The sequence below is a fragment of the Corvus moneduloides genome, chromosome 14, assembly GCF_009650955.1.
Source record: "Corvus moneduloides isolate bCorMon1 chromosome 14, bCorMon1.pri, whole genome shotgun sequence".
NCBI classification, from domain to species: domain Eukaryota; kingdom Metazoa; phylum Chordata; class Aves; order Passeriformes; family Corvidae; genus Corvus; species Corvus moneduloides.
The window spans coordinates 17,805,657-17,821,770 of record NC_045489.1 but is presented as its reverse complement, the minus strand read 5'-3'; positions in this window follow the sequence as shown (position 1 = coordinate 17,821,770).

The window sequence follows — 16,114 nt, the reverse complement described above, 5'->3', positions numbered from 1 at the left end:
TTCTCTCATCTTCTGGAAGGTGCAAAGGGTTTTTTTGTGTTTTGTGCCTCTTGGGGAGGGTTACCGAGTGAGGGCTGACAGCTGGGTTCCTGTCTGGAGCATGGACCAGTGTCACCTTTCAGCTGAGACCCTGAGGATAGTCCCCAAGCATTGCTCTTTGCCAGTGGAGCTTTCGATGCATTTTTGTGCCTGTGCCTGCTGTTTGGTGGTTTGGGAAGGGCTGTCCTGAGTTTACAGGTCCTGTCTCCCCTGAGTAGTTTGAAACTGCACGAATAAGCGTAACAACTTTGCAGTGTTGTGGGGAAAAATGATTTTCACCGATTTATGAATTCGTGAAGCCCAAATCTACAGACAAGATACCACAGAAATGAGGCAGGGGGAGCCAGGGTTGGGTGAGAACCCAGACCATGCGGATCCCTCTGATTGCCACACCTTTCGACCTGCAATTTCTTCAATGTCCCAGGCTGACAGAGTGAGGATGTTTTGTGACAGATCAGTTTGGGATGCATTGCAGCTGCCCTCGAGGTGTCCCAGCAGAGGAGGTGACCAGCACATGAGATGAAGCAGCTGCAGTTTGCAGCTCTGAGCACTGCATTTCATGTGCCCGTGTCCCTGTGCCCCAACAAGGGCTGGAGGAACCTTCATGGGGTGAGCCTGACCCACAGCCCCACACTGACCTCTGGGCTTCTGGTAATTCCCAGATTGTCTTCCATGGCCTGTATTTGGGGCACAGGAAACAAGCTTCTCCTCTGAAAAGTAGGTCCCACACAGGGATTTGGGAAAGATGAGTTAATTCTCTCTTTCTGCAGCTTTCTGTGTGACAAAATAGAGGCATTTAATCTCCAAACTGTCTCCTAGAATAGCTTTGCCTCTCTGGTTCCCTATGGCCACAGCCTGAGCAGAGGGGCCAAAGGGTAATGAAACCCAGAGCTGCACAGCTCTTTCATCCTCCTGGGATGCAGAGCTGTATTATAAATACATCTCTCTGAGGGCTCTTCAGTCTCTGGAGTTCACAAGCACAGTGTATTATCACAATGCAGCACTCTTTAGATAAATAAAACATAGTCCCTTAAAAAACCCCCAATTCCTCCATGCTTCTGTGCAGGGATGAACTCTGTGCAAACCAAGACATAAAAGGCAGCTTTTATTGCTGATTTTATTTCATATTTCTTTTGTTGTAATATCAAATGCTGTTCCCAATACTGCAGTCTATGCCACCATTCCCTGCTAGGCACACAGGAATGAAAGTACAGTGAGAAGGCAGAAGGAAGAATGTGCATTCTTCCCCTGGAGTTGCTACAATTGCTGCTTTACCAACAAACCACCTGACAGCACCTCCAAACCCTTGGTACACATCCTTGTATTTAAGAATAAACAAGTGAGAGCTCTGTTTAAGCAGGAATTTGTGTTGCTGGTTGAATTGATGAGACCCAGAAGAGACAGATGTGTTGAAACCTGCATCCTTGCTTGCTATATAATGCTAATGAGCAGTGCTGAAATGAAAGGCTCTCTCCCTGTCCATGCCATCCAGCTTCTCTGCTCAGCCTTTTTTCCCCCCTTTGTTGATTTTGCAGTAAATTATCTCTCCCTTTTGTAGGGCCAAGCTGCTGCTTGCTGGGTGGGTGCACTTGGGTTTCTTGTTTGCTTTGTAGCTGGGTATAATAATGACAGATGGATTTTAAATACTGCCACAATTCATACCAGCTGAGGCTGATGAATACTTGACTGAATGATTGCTGAATTCCTGACTCGTTGAGAAGTACCTAAATTTTTGGGACAATCAGTGACAAATTTGTGTTACGTGAAATGAAGGTGTACAAATTCCCTTGGAGATACTCGGAGATATGACCCCAGTGAATGTATTTTTTTAAAACAGCCATTGGGAATTCGGGGGCAAAAGCCCAGGGAGGTTGTTGGACTCTTTCCTTTGAATTATTTGATCCATGCCTCAAGCTTTTAATCAGGTCATTTTACACATCTTTCTCATAATGATCCCCACCAGTCTTAGAGTGAAATTTGGATTTAAGAAGCAAACATGATCTCTGAATGATTGTTAGTGAGTATAATCTGTGTGTTCCTAAAGGGATTCTTCTGTTGCCCTAACTCATGAATACTATGAACACAGTAAATGCATATTTTGGGTCTTTAAAAATTCCTTGCAGTGCAGCTGCAGTGAATGGAGAGCTGAAGCAAGGGGTAACTGTTTGTCTTGGCAGCCTGGGATCTGTTGTAAATATGTTTTTGTTCTAATATGTTTTGTCTTTAGAGCCACAGCACCGAGTGGCAGATGATCTGTACCACAAACAGGCTGGTAGAACACATTAAAAAGATGTGTTTTGGTAGGTTTTGAATCAGGAGTCTCTAATGGATGGAATTTAAAATATGATAAATATTCGGGTTCATGTGAAATGGGTCCAGCTGCCACCAGCTTTGAGGGAGAAGCACCACAGTCCAGGAGGTGGCAACCTGGAAATCAAAGCCAATTGCCTCAGGCTTGTTCCTTGCTTAGGCCCCAACCAAATGGACTGACTTCTCTCAGTCTCATTTCTTTTTCATGAAAAGGGAAAAATTATTAGTTCCTCCCCGCTGGAGTGCTACGCAAATGCAGTGGTCATGTGTCCCCTGCTCCAGCAGCAGCCAGTGCCTTTCCCTCTGTGCATTGCCACACAATCTCCTCTTGTCCAGCACAGCGTGTCTGAAAACGCTCCTGTGTTCAGACTCAAAGAGTTTCGCTGCTTGGAAAGGCTCTGGGGCTGCTTTGACAATTTGGCTTTGTTTGGAACTTCACCATTGCAATGCTTCAGTTTATTTATAGAAACTTCATCTCCCACAGATGACTGAAGAAATTCAGCGTTGTCTGACGCTGCTGCTAATTTTTAGGGACGTTTCTAATTTGATTTACAGTTGTCACTGAAGGGCTACATTGTTCTGCACAGAATTCTGTCTGGAACAGCCCTGAGCTTCGTTTTGGTCAGTGAGCTCATGGAGAAGGCTTTGCATGTCCCCAGAATGGCATTAACACCACTCACAGAAGGGACTTGCAGTGCTCTAGATAAGTCAGTGAGGGCTGGCTCAGGTAGGGCCAGCTGGCAGTGAACAGGGTCCTGTGGACAACCCTTGGAGCGAGGGTTATCTGGGAAGCACATTCCACCAGGATCCAAACCACATGTACATGTCAGCCACCCTCCATCAAGCTCCCACATGGATCACGTGGACCTTGGCAAAAATTCATTGGAAAATGAGGCAGGGATTGAACTTTAAACAGATCCTTGTTCTCCAGCCCGTGGTCTGGAATATTATTATTATTTCTCCTGAAACAGGAATAGTTCTTGCAGCAGTGCCTATTTTTAGGGAGTTCAGCACGAATTCTAGACCCAGGAGCTTCATGCAGGTCTGGAGAAACTTTGAGATGTGCTGATCCTTCCATTTTGGCTGGCCAGTTGCTAAGATACAACCTGAGAGATGACAGTGAGCCACTGTGCTTCACTCACTGAAAATGGGCTCTTGTTTTTAACCCTCCCAGCCCAGCTTGTCCCAGAGCTCACCAGGGCATCGTGACATGACTGATGGCTGCACAATAAACACAATAAACACAATAAACACAATAAACACAACACCTGGGCCTTGCTGTAGCCACAGGAAGACAGCCTGGCTTCCTGGAGATGAGGTTGTTTCCCTTCAGGATGGACAAATAATCCATGGGGACAACGCAGCATTTGTTGGGAATTGGGTCACCCACGGAATTTTCTCCTTCCTCTCCGCATGGCAGGGCTGGTGCCCCAGGGGATGCTTGGCAGGGGCCTCAGTATCAAACCAACACCTGAGGTGTGTAAATGTGTGGATTTTGCATGTTTTGTGCTATCTGCTCTCCTCTGGGGGTTCTGGATGGAGCCTGGAAATGTGTTTTGTATTCCCACCTCACTCCCCCACTGCCTGGCTCCATGCTCTGGCTGTGGACAGCATTACCCTCAGTGTTCTTGGTATCACTCCATGGTCACTCTTGGACATGTTGTCACCACAAAGCCCCTCCCAGCCCACCCAGAGCTGTGTGCAAAGAGCCTTTGGACTCCTGTGGGTGCCTCCCAGGTTTCCTCCTGCAGGAACAGCTTGTAGGGTTAATAATGCTCAGGTGTGATTCCCTGAAAGGTTATTTCACAGCACAGATGATCTGAGGAAGGTCTCAGATACAGCCACACAAGCTAAAGGCACCACCTGAGCTTGGCAGGCAGCACTTGGGACCACAGTATTGATCAGTAATTCCTGAGCAGAACCATCCCTAAGCTGGAGTTCCCCGTTGTGCAGGATGGCATTTTGTTCTGAGCTCAGTGCTCGTGGACTCAGATGTTGACCAACTCTCTACTGCCAAGGGACCCATGAGGCAAATCTTTAAAATATGAACAGATAATTCCTGGATTGTGACCAAATCCTCCCAGCCAGGGCCATGAAGCTGAGTGAAGGGTGGGTAGAGCATGGGGAGTGTGAGCTGCAAAACAGTTAAACCCTTCTCTGAAGCCTCTGATGCCACATTATTTGCATGATTCACAGTTAACAGATGGGCTTCTGCCTCTATTGCAAGGGGACCAGTTCTTCAATTGCCATCATTAAATAATAATCATGACAGTTTATACTGAAAGGAAAACAATTTTGCGATGACCCCATTACACCAATTTTTGTTTCCTTGGTTTGTTTGTTTTAATTCCAGTCTTAGGGAAGAAAATCTCTTTTCTCAGTTCTCATTTACAAAATACGCAGCTGAGAGAGCTCTGCCCACCCACACACTTTAACATTTCAGATAACAGCATTTCCATGCAGCACTGGATGAACTCTTTCTAAACCTGTCTGGAGGAAACATGGTTGAAATGGTGAAAAACAGTGATAGGTGCAAACACTGCCATCTCTGCTCTGCCACCCATTTCCACTGCAGTTTTGAGGAAATCCTCTGTTTGGATGCATCTGTTCTCTACAGGAGAGCACAGCACAGGAATCCTGAGCTGCTGCCAGTTGTGCTAAAAGAGTTATCATAGTGTAAGCTTTAAAGAAATAATCTTAGAGGTGATACAAAAGCCATTCAGGTATTTCTCTTTCATCCAGTTCCCAGGAGTGACCCTTCTCAACAGCAGGGATCCCTCTCTTGCCATGGCTCCCTAAGCACTGCTCTGGCTTCCCCCCCAAAGCACCTGTACCTCAATATCTGCCATTTACAGACCCCACGTGTCTGTAAATGTCATCCCCCTTTATTCTACTGCAGCGAGGGAATGGGCAGAGAGTTAAGCCACGTAAACCAACTCTGAAATCCTTTCTGCTTCATGGGGAGCCCAGTTGGTGCTTGGAGAGTGCTGAGGAGGAGAGCAGGCAGGATGAAGACATGTGAAGAACAACTGCACAGTGTCTGAGTTCCCATTTTGATGCCTTTGTTTGTCTAACAGCAGTCACAAGTTCCCTCTGCCCCAGCCTCTGGGTCAGTAGCAGAACAAGCTCACTGGCCAGTTCCACTTAATTATTGTTCATTTTTGGTGACACAAAGAATAAATATCCCTGTGTGATTCTGCTTAACTGATGTGCCTGGTTATTAATAGCCAGTTTTGGTCTCCCTCCCAGCCTGTGTGCCACAGAATACACTTCCCTTCTGTTTCCAGGATCAAGTTGTCTGGGAAGCCACTGTTCTGTGAAAACACTGGACAAAAAGCTTATTGACCAACCCTTCCTTTTGAACAGAAGACTGATCTCTCTTTTTATTTTTAGCCTGTTAACAACAAATGTTGCTTTATTGGTTCTCTTTTCAGAGATGAAGATATGTTTTCAGTTTGGACAAAGACCTTTACCCAGAAAGATTCACCACATGGTTCTGCATGGCCACTTGGTCCTTCTACTCTGCCTTGCTCTACACAACCTCACTGAGTTCTCACTGGAAGCAGGTTTTATCCATGCCCCAGATTGACTTTGCAGCAACTCCCAGCTTCTTAAACCCCAGACTTCTCTAGTGCCTGGGCATCAGCTCCAAACTCAGTCCATTCTGCCACATGGGTCTTGTGCAGAAATCAGGCGATGCTCTTTAGAGGAGAGAGGGGCTTCTTGTCCTCCCTGCTGGGCAGTAGTGGCCAGCTGAGATGTCCCTTGCTGCAGGGAGGACACTGAAAAGAGACAGGGTGTGGATGCCAAGCTGTTGCTGAAGATGGGCTTTTGTCCCGGTTGTTATTTTAACAGCAGTTCCATGTACCCAGATTAAGGGACATTTAAACATCCGGGGCCAGGTCCACTCTCCACACACCCCTGTGACTCCCACTGGAATTGTAAAGGCATTCAACCCTTCTCTGGCAGTGGTTTTGGGAAATATGAAGTCTCTGTCAGTGTCTGTTCAGTGCTGTTCTCTGCAAAGCTTTCAAATTCTCTATTTCCACCTCTGGAAGGGAGAGGAGCTTTCTGTCTTACCCATTAATGCCAGCAAAATCCCTGTTCCCATTTCCAAGGATTTTAGCCCTGTGCTACAGGGAGGACAAGGCACACTATCTGCTTCTGCATACAATTTATTATCAACATTTCTTCCTGCTTCAGCTCTGCTTCTGATGACAGGCTCAAAAGAATAAAGAGAAAGACTAGCAAGTGTAGGAATAACATGCTGAACTGCTGGTGTCTTTCTTAAGCTGTAAGAGGAGCATGTAGAGCGTGTGTGTGATGTTCTGGGGCTCTCAGTCCTGCAAAGATTATCCTGGGACAAAATGTGTGCATTAAAATGGGATGAGAATGTAAGAGAATAGACCTCTGAGGGCCACTGCTTTAGAATGAGGGAATCTCCACGGCCATGGGCTTGGAGTAGACTCAGAATCATCAGCTAGGAGATTTTCACACCACTCTGTAGAAACTTCTGTGTGTGGACCCCACCAGACTGCAGGAGTGCCCTGCCTGGTTGAATGCAAACAACTGAGTTAATCATACAGATAACTGTGAGAGTGCAGCTTAAATTCCACTGGGGATCTGTAAAGTCCAGTCACTGAAGGACATCATCACAACACCCTGCAGTGTAATCAACTCTGCTGATTTAAATGTAAGTCCTCTCAAGGGAATTTAAATCTCTGAATTTTCCTGAACCACCTGATCTCCTTTCACGAAGAAGGAAGATTAGTAGCACTACTTTTTCTACTCATAAAATGCCTCTTGCCCTTTCATATTTTGAGATATTTCATTTTCAGTGCCTATAATTCCACAAGGTACCTTCATGCTGTTTAAAATGTACAGACACTTTGCAGTGCATGACCTGTGATACAGAAGCTACCTTCTCCCATCAAACATTTCCTGTGGGCAGGAAAACACTTTTTAAAAGATATTAGGGAAATCTGGAATTCTTTCCTGCTCTTTGTCCCAGCAAAGCACAATCTCAGACCTGACAGCAATACAAGGTCCACAAATTCCTCTTTTTGAAGGAATCCTGTGTTAATGGAACGTGGCACATCAGTGTCTGCACTCACACGTTCCTGTGTGAGGAAATCATGACTGTCACTTTCGGAGACACATCCTGTTCTTTCTGGTAGTGGGAGATTGAGGTCTTGCTCAGATCTAGTGACATGTGAGGATTCTCTTTGTTGGCCTGCTTGTGGCTGTCACAGCACATCACATTCATTATCAGCTGAGGTAAGACTTGTTTTATGAGCCTGACAAGAAATGTTGACGTGTCTGAGGTGCTTGGGATAATTCATCTGAGAAAGAGGGTGAATTCCTTGCACAGGGAACATGCTTGTCTGCTGGAAACAGCTAGGGAGGCACAACTGGAGGGAGTGCAGATGTACAGAAGAATTCCATCACAAATGATTGCACCGTGTCACCTTCCCTTAATAACCTTGGCCTGACATAGCCAGGTGAGGGATGCAGCTGGCAAGCTGACATTTCCCTCAGGAAATGCTCTGTCCCTCATCTGGTTCCCTCCCTCCCTTCATTTGCAAGATCTTTGATAATTAAATCACTGCGAAGGCAAATGATCTGTCGGTATAATTCATTTGATAATTCAGCCTAAGCCCCACATTGCTCTTTGCACAAATGAAATTAGCTCTGCTCACAAAAGATCTGCTCCTGAGCTACCTGCTCACTCACACAACCCCTTTCCTAATTAGATGGCTGATACCAGCAAAGCACAGCTTTCTTCCCAGCACAGGGAAACCAAAAAGGTGCTTTTCACTAGAGAAGTCCTGGAGACCCTGATGTAAAGGAGAGGCAGAGATTCGTTTCTGATTTCTTGCTCTTTTTCTCCCATCACCCAGCTATGCTTCCTTTTCTTTAGTGGGTTTTTCTGAGAGAACTGGATGAAGTTTTGATAAATGCCTATTTGGAGAAGAAGAGCAGCATCCAGGTTTGGCCTGGAGAGCACAGACTTTTTGATAAATACCTTCTTGAAGAAGAGCGGCATCCAGGTTTGGCCTGGAGAGCACAGACTTTTCCCTGGTAGCTGGAAGAGCTGCTCTACAAGTGCCAGCAGACACTTTTTCCCATTGGATCCCAGTCCAACTACTCCAGCGGGATGCAGCACCTGCAGGGAGGGTTCCTTGAAACAAACCCCATGGACATGATTTCTGTTGTTGCTGTCTGTGGATGAAACTTGAATGTTTTTGCCATTAGATATCAGAGTGGTGTAATGGCCCTGGGCTCTACATCCTTCCCCCAAGGCAGGTGGTATCAAACTGCATTCTCCAGCCATCAATCCCCAAACCTCTCTGGGGCTGCAGCAGATAAAAGCTAAATAAAAGCTAAGATAAAACCCTCTCTGTAGTTAATATGTTTGATAACTAATGGGCAACCAGTTAAAACCCAGGAGATGCAAGGAATGGCAGAAGTAGCTGAGGATGGCAGTGAGAAAGGGGTGGAGAACCAGAGCCAAGCAGGGAATGGGCTGGGACAGGGACTGCTCATAGCTCACACAGTGTAGGTTCACTGAGACTCCAGAAGAAAGGGGCAACTGAAAGCCAAGACCCCAAAAGCTGTAGCTGACATAAAAGGCTCCTGCTGCAGCGTCAGCACTGCCCAAACTTTACAGCATGGGCAACCACCACCCATCTGGGGCTGACAAACAACCCAAGGAGCTGTTGCCCCACTGCTCCTTACTGCTCAGATTTTACAGCAGCTTCAGAAGCAGCTGTCAGGCTTTGTCCCTGACCAACAAAATCAGATGAACCCTGATCTGATCTAGCTTCTAGTTTGTGGCTGGCTAAATCAGTGTTAGCTGCTGGCCTCCTGATCATTTGGTGATCCAGCATTTCCCCCTAGAATCAGCCCAAACGAGCACATTTTAATTTGGGGGAAAAGGCAAAACTCTTTGTTGTGTTTCGCCTAAAAATCCAGCTTGCCTATCCTTTAGAGGGAAAGCCTTGTTCTCCCGTGCTTCCAGAGCAAGGGGCCCCAGCTCTGCCCACAGCACTGCTGCATTAGCTCTCTCTGCAGGCATGACCCTCACATGTGGCTTCAACAGTGGAACAGTTTTCTTTGGGGAGCCTGAGGGAATAAGGAAGGAGAAGAACCCATTACAAGCCTTGACTTTTCAAGAGGAGAGTACCACAGGCTGGTTGATATCCTCACATCAACAGAAGGCAAACCCATCTTTCCTGGCTTCTCTACTCAGATTTTGCCTGGAACCCCATGCAGCACAAAGGGCTTAGACTTTAGGAGCCCATAATGACTGAAGAGGGAAATAAATACCTTGTACAGCAGGTTACAAAACTTACATACTATTTAAGTGTTAGGGTTTCTCTACCACAGCCTTACCTTACTGGTATCAGGAAAAGAACAAGAAAATAATCCATTTTATTTTAAGTACTCTGAATTGTCAGACCTGGCCTTTGCTTTAGAATTGGTTGAAAAAGACCTTCACAATCATCAAGTCCAACCTCTGACTGAATACCACCATAGTACTGGATTTTTAACCTGAAAAGGAAAAAAAATGCTTTGGACTGTGCAAAAGGTCTGGTTTCACTTGAGTGCTTTTTGTGCTGTAGTATCAGAATAAGGCATGGGAAGACTATGATGACTTGTGCCAAAGATGCCAGGCAGTCTATAGAAGTCTGTGTGCTAAGCTGTACAGACCCTGGACTCCCTCAGCAAGGGAGGCTGTCTGCAAGCGTGGCAGAGAACTGTGTGTTTTGATGTCCCCACTGTCATTTTGGTGTTCAGATCATGGTATTTTCACTGCTGGGGGATTTCCTGACTCAGTGCAGTGGGGTTAAGAACTTTCCTCAGTGTTTTTTTTTCTTCTTTCCTCCCCCCCCAATGTTGCTCTCAGCTTTCCCTCCTTTCCCTGTCTTCATGCGAGCAAACAGACTGGAAACCATCAATATTTCCTACAGCTTCCGACATGTGCTTGCTCTTAGTGAAACATCAATTCCAGGCTCTTTAAGAGTCGTTCTCCCTCGGTTTGTTCCTTGCCTTGCTCTCCCTTCTCTCCACGCTGTGCATGTGCTCCCTGCTCCAAGTCACCCCTGCTCCGAGCCTTCCCCAGCACCGGAGCGATGCTGGCACGGGGCCACTTCACACTCCAGATGGCTGCCACTTGCTGCTTCTGCCACGGGCTCAGGCACCGAGCTCGTTATTCCAGACACAAATCCAACGCTATTCACTCCAGGGAATGGTTACACGAGGAGGAGTCGCTGCCTGTTTCCCCTCTGAAGGACGCGTTCACCGCTATTTAAGACATCTTTGTTTAGCATCATCTGAATCTGCTCCAGGGGCTTCCTGGCTGAGGCATGGAGCAGGCTGCCTTCTAACAAAGGTGTAGTAGCACCTCTCCTCCTTGCAGCTGTTGGTCTGGTGATGACTGTCACTTTAGGGCTGGTTATTCTTGGTTTTATCCACCCCATGGCTGTGTTTTTTCCCAGCTGGTGTGGTGAACATAAAGGAAGTAAAAGCTCTTTTGCCAGCTGGTGTGATGCAACCTCTGCCAGCTTCTGAGTGGCTTGCTGGTGGTTGTTTGGAATGGTGCTGCTCCACTCACATTGTGTTCTTTGTTTCAGTGCTCTAGAAATGTGGATTTAGGGCTCTAGGTCTTGTATGGCGTGATTTTGCTTATAGATCCCATTGTACCCTCTGGAGACTTTGCAACAGCAGAGATTTTACAGTAGGGCAGCCAAACCAAACAAAACTTCGCTTATGCTGTGGCTGAAACCAATATGGGCTGTCCACAGCAAAAAAAAGCTATCTTGGAACCAGTTCTTATTGACGGGAAAGAAAATGGGGGTGTGGGGGGAAAGGTCAGTGCATGGAGATGTGTGTGCAGAGAGTCTAGAAAATACTGCGACTTTCTGGGATGTCCATATCCAACTGGATTGTGGCTAAACTGGAGAGAGGAGTTTAGGTGGGGAGCAGCAAAGCTGAAAGTGTGATGAGTGATTGCTTCATGTTAGCAAGTATAATTTGGGTTCAAGCTCTCTACATTCCTCTGGGGCAAAGAGATGTATGAAGGTGTTTGGGAAATGCAAGACAGAGAGCAATTATTATGCAAAGGAGAGGCTCAGAGAGCCCCTGAAGAAGCATAAGAAAAAAGCTGAGCTCTACCTCCTCTGTAACTTGAAGTTAGTTTGAGAAGCCAGAATTAGGAAAAGCCCAAGAGATTGTGCGTGCTCATCCTGGGACTTGTCTAGCTCCTGTCACTGTGGCAGAAACACAGAAATGCCACCTACCACGTCCCACAGCTGTGAGCTGTATCCACCCTGTCACAGCCCAGGCTTGCTCTGCTCCAACAGCCCCCTGACCCAACAAGACCCCTGCTCTGCAACAAATCCAATGTGTGCAGTGACACAGCTGCCATCCACAGCCTACTAAATCCTGCAGTGGATTAGAAATGTATTTATAGGAGCTGAGATGAATATTAATAAGTAGTTCCTCCCTGAAATCTAAATGTCTCCTAAAATCACCAGCTTTTCAGCCAACATAAATTAGCATAAAACTACTGCTAATCTCTGTCCTGGGTGAGGGGTTGGAAAGCAGCCCTGCAGCACAGCAACTCCGAGTCTAATTAAAAGCACCAGCTCAGTCCGTAGTTAATGGATGGGACCTCCTGTCTATTAATTAGCTGGATGTTTCTGTAATCTTACCCCTCACTAGACAGGTCACTCATATCCCCTTTAATGACTCCAAGTGGTCACTTCAAGTCCTTCTATATGTGTTTGCCATAGTAGTTTGCCCTGTGGAGGGATATTCAGTAGTTCATCTCTTCTCAAGAGAACTCACGTTGGTGAAGATGTGCCTGCATTTAAGGTTTGCTCAAGTGCTGGGAAGACTGAGCAGTCTTCTCCATTTCAGATCTAAATTCTCCACTTTGCAGAAGTAGAAACAGAGGTTTAAGAATAGTCTGGACTCTAATCTGAGCAGGTATCTCTCATGTAGGCTAGGTAAGGCACAGTCAGCAGACAGGCATCTTAAGCTGGGCTCTTTCTCAGCACAGAGCTGCGCCATTGACAGAAACATGAAGGAAAAGCATGTGGGCTGTGGCTTGTCTGAATTCCTGCTCCAGCTTCAGTCCTTGGGGTTCTGCTATGTCCCTGGGCACCCTGGTCCTGTGGCTGTGGGCAAGAATTGCTCCTTCAGAAGAGGCAGCACAGAAAGTCTGCAGGGAACATCAGACCTGCTCCCTGACAGCCTTTGAAAATGCAGGAGGACTCTGCTTAAAGCAATATTGGAAATGTTTTCTGCATCTAAACCTTAATCACAAGTTGTTGGGGGAAGAGGGAAATACAAACAGCAAAACACTGCAATTCAGTGCATAAGGTAGGAGCTCTTCTAGAACTGACCAAAGGGAATTGCTGGGCAAGGGGACTTGAGAAAATGGGCTGAGTGCATATGGATTTATACTGCATGAAATACCAAAGTGTGTGAGTTCAACGCTGTGCTCTGGACAGCACTGCTCAAAGGAACCCACCTGCATCCAACCTCCAGCGTTGGGAGTGAAGAGGGACACTGATACTGCAAAATCACAGCAGGCAGTGACCACATGCAGTGGGATGGACTCCCCATGTCTTAGCACTGAGAAGCCAGCAAGAATTCAGTGGAATGAGTTAAAGGCTATTGAAATGGGTAAGAATTCAGTGGAATGAGTTAAAGGCTATTGAAACGGGTAAGAACTCTATGGAATGAGTTAAAGGCTATTGAAATGAGTATTTTGGGGAATACCATGAAGGTGTCTCTACTCCAGAGTGGCTGGCCAGAGTCTAAACCACCCAGGCATTCTCTTCAGCCTCTGAGCTCCTTCAGAGGTTTGACTGCAGTGACACAGAGCTTGCCTGACCGTCTCGCTGCGCTGCTGCGGCAGGAGAGCAGCTGCTGGTGGCCGCTGGTCCCCGTGGCTCTGACAGCCCGCGTGGCTCCGGCAGCTGCTGGGAACGCAAACCCTTCTTGGATTGCCATCTGCTGGCACCGCATTTAACTGCTGCCGGCCGGGGTGGCAGAGGGGACACCTACAAAACGGGGACAAAAGGTAAAATGCCCGATAACTCGTTTTCTTCAACTGTCTTTACTTGGTCTGACCCCATTCACATAAGCTGCATTACAGCTGTTTCAATGCAGTATTGATTAAGCTAAAACTCCATCTCTGGAGCTTTTTCCCCCCCTGAAATAACTCAAATTAAAAGCTGGTATAATCTAAATAAGGGCTATTCTGCTTCTGATCCTGTAAGGCAGTCCAGGCCTGAGTAACCATTCAAAATGATTTGAGAGAAGGTGAATAGGGGGAGAAAGATGTGATGAAAGGCTCGTGGGTTGAGATAAGGCCAGGGAGATCACTCAGCAATTACTGTCACGGGCAAAACAGATTCGTCTTGGGGAAATTAATTTATTACAAATCAAATCAGTGTAAGGCAGCGAGAAATAAAAGCAAATCCTGAAATACCTTCCCCCCACCCCTCCCTTCTTCCTGGGCTTCACTCCTTCACTCACATATTCCCACTCCTCTCATCTGACTCCTGCCGCTGTTGTGCAGTTGTTGGGGTTTTTTTCACATCCTTAAATCGCTATCCCAGAGCTGCTGCTGCCACCACGGGTGGTGTCGGTGTCCGCTGTCCCCCCCCGTCCTTCCCCTCGTGTCCAGGGACCCGACCGCGCTGTCCTGATGATGCCATGAAGATTTTTGCCTTTTCTTTTATACCCCTGTTAGACCTTTTTACAACTTCTGTATTCCTAGTGCTTTTTGCCTGCATTCTTGGACTTGTTTGTCAAGCTAAGAGACTCAACATTTTAGAAGCTTCGTAGCCAGGGATCATTGTGCCCCAGAGCCCAAGGTCCTCTCCAGAACACATTCTGTAAACCAAGATAGAACCAGCCAGGGGAAGGTTCCTTGGGGAGGGGGGCTCACTTGAGCCTCTCATTGGGGAATCTTTGATAGATCTGCTAATTAGTAACACCTATAATGTTATACCCCATGTTGGGGGGAGGGGGACAGACATAGACTCGGTGGGGTGCATCTCGATGCATATGACCTGGACGTGTGCACCTAAGGATCCTTAAAATAAATACCAAGGTAAAATCCCTTTCCCCCTTCTAACCGTGTATGACTCTTGATTTTAAGACCAGGAAAAGGCATCACAGTGGAGCAGCAGTGGCTCCCAGCCCGAGCTGGGGTGGCTGTTCCCGGTCCTGCTGCTCGGTGTCACCACGGGGTGGCATCGCTGCCGCGGCACGGGGAGGTGGCACCGCGGGTCCTTCAGGGTGACCGAGCCCGGCACGGACACTCCGCAGGTCCGAGCTGCTCCGAGGGCACAGGGCAGGTCCCCTTTGGGCGCTGAACTCACAAATGTTGGTGCCTCACAAATATTTGCTGTCATTCCTTCCAGACTCACAGGGACCCAGCGTGCACTGATGTCACTCTGTCTGTGACAGGGGTGTGTGATATAATTAACACTGCAGGGAGCACAACGAGAGCTCCCTGCAGGTCCTCTCTCCATGGAAGAGCCGAGGAAGGAGGCCTGGAATGGATGTCCCACAGCGAAGTGAGGGGAAAGTGCTGTAAAGAAGAAAATGGAAGCGTCTCTGGCTTGACCAGCCTGGAGATGGTCCTAAAAGTTTTGTGGGCTAAAAGGGAGACAAGCCCTGCCTTTCATAACTCTCTGCCTGGATTATGGCTACAGCCTGAGCCCACAAACTGGAGATTTGGGCTGGTCAGCAGAGCTGAGGGCTGGACGGCTGCAGGGTGACCACAATGAAACCAGTCACGGCCATGCCCAGGGGACGTGCAGGGGTGTTCATGTGGGGTGGCCCTGCAGTTATGGGGTACAGGGTATCTGTGCTTTCAGGGGTCAGAAACATAAGGATTGAACTGAAAATATTTGTTGGGTTGCCTAGAGAGTGGAAGTCACCTAATCCAACAGGCAGTTTGGGTTTCTAATTGGAAACAGAATAAAAAGTTCAGCTCCGAGCAGCACAGCACTTCATGGATACAGAGAACAAACCAGTGGCCTGTCAGTGTTTATGGCTCACCCTGTTCCTGTAGTGGGGCTGCAGTCAGCTCAGCTGCCTTGCCCTGGTAGTTAGAGTAAAGCAGGAGGTGGGCAAAGGTAGTGGCTGTAGGAATTATATAATAATACACCATTATCCCACGGTACAAAGGTGGGATGGGCACATTCTGCTGGGATTTAATGTACACACAGCATTGGGAAATGAGCCCTTGTTTCTGCAGGAGAGCCCTTGCCTTTGCAGTTTAGCTGCTCTAATGAAAGAGATGCCTGTGGTTACAGCCCACAGGGCCCTTGGTAAAGTCAGGCTGCTGCTGATACAATTTTCTTGCATCTAGCCAGGATTGAAACTCATTTTTTAATTTTTTGTCTTTTTTTTTCCACTACCACAGCATGTCATCAGTTGATTTTCTGTCTTGGGTCACTTGCCTCATGCATCCCATGTAAAGACAGTGCTCAAATTCACACTGGGTGAATTTAAGTCCCATTTACACACTACACAGTGGTTCTAGGGCTTGTTTCCCTGGAGTTTGGGGCCATAGGAAACAGCCATATCTCCCTGTGACTTGCAAGTAGCTGCTCTTTGGCTCCAGCTCTGTGGTGACCAATAACTGCTCAGAATGGATTTTCACTGGAAACCTGCATTTTTTTGGTGCCTGAGCAGCTGCTATCCTTGCTCCATGAGTGTTTACATAGCTGAT